At 37.5% G+C, this 999-nt stretch overlaps 1 non-coding gene across 1 annotated transcript; it reads left to right on the top strand.

Moving 5' to 3' along the window:
• Window positions 1-348: 348 nt before the first annotated feature.
• Window positions 349-454, top strand: LOC133758930 (U6 spliceosomal RNA). Its single transcript, XR_009865836.1, has one exon. It is a non-coding gene; the product is annotated as a U6 spliceosomal RNA (small nuclear RNA).
• Window positions 455-999: the final 545 nt, after the last annotated feature.

Genomic DNA, 999 nt, shown 5'->3' with positions numbered 1-999 from the left:
ACAACAGGAGCCACTGTGCACTTGCTCCTCATGTGGGATCTCTGTCCTTAATGTGCTGTACATTGTGATTTAATGCTATAACTAGTACTCAAACAGTATGTTTCACTTTGTGTTTCTATGTGGGTGCAAACTGTTGAAATCTTTATACTAAATTGATCTTCTGTATATAAAGAGAATTGAAAATGAATCTTGATGCAAATGGAAGGGGAGAGGGAGCGGGAGAGGGGAGGGTTGCGGGTGGGAGGGAAGTTATGGGGGGGGGAAGCCATTGTAATCCATAAGCTGTACACTGGAAATTTATATTCATTAAATAAAAGTTAAAAAAAAAAGAAAAAAATTTCTAAAATAGTGCTCGCTTAGGCAGCACATATATTAAAATTGGAATGATACAGAAAGATTAGCATGGCCCCCGTTCAATGATGACATGCAAATTCGTGAAGCATTCCATATTTAAAAAGAAAATTTCTAGAATAAAAAAGGAAGGAAATTATTATACAAGGACGAACAGAACTGTAGTCTTGAAGTGAAATGGACACTATGAGAAACAGTGACCTGATCAGCTCTTGTTCTGACTGTTGATGTACAATGTAATACTTTATCTATTTTAGTATTTTTTTTGTTCTAGTACTATTGGTTGAACTCTGTAATTAACACACAATTATTCTTAGGTGTTTAAATTTTAACTGAAAAGTGATCCCTGTTAAATTTCAGAGTGGAAAAGAGAGGGAGGAGATGTACAATTTGGGACATGCTCAATCGGACTTGCCCCAAATGGTGGAGTTAGAAATGTGCCAGGGGATTCCAATACAATCCCATCAAGGTGGCATGTACCAATGCCATCTCACTAGTCCAAGTGATCAATTTCAGTTCACAACTGATCACACTGATAGGTCTAAGAGTCAAAGGCATCACACAAACAGTGTCTGCTAATACTAACTGATAGAATCAAAAAGGGAGAGAACGATCCATCATGGGAAGTGGGATACACAGCAGACTCAT

Source organism: Lepus europaeus, chromosome 4 (assembly GCF_033115175.1).
Source record: "Lepus europaeus isolate LE1 chromosome 4, mLepTim1.pri, whole genome shotgun sequence".
In the NCBI taxonomy this organism is placed as follows: Eukaryota; Metazoa; Chordata; class Mammalia; order Lagomorpha; family Leporidae; genus Lepus; species Lepus europaeus.
This window is presented reverse-complemented; position numbering and strand designations above follow the sequence as displayed.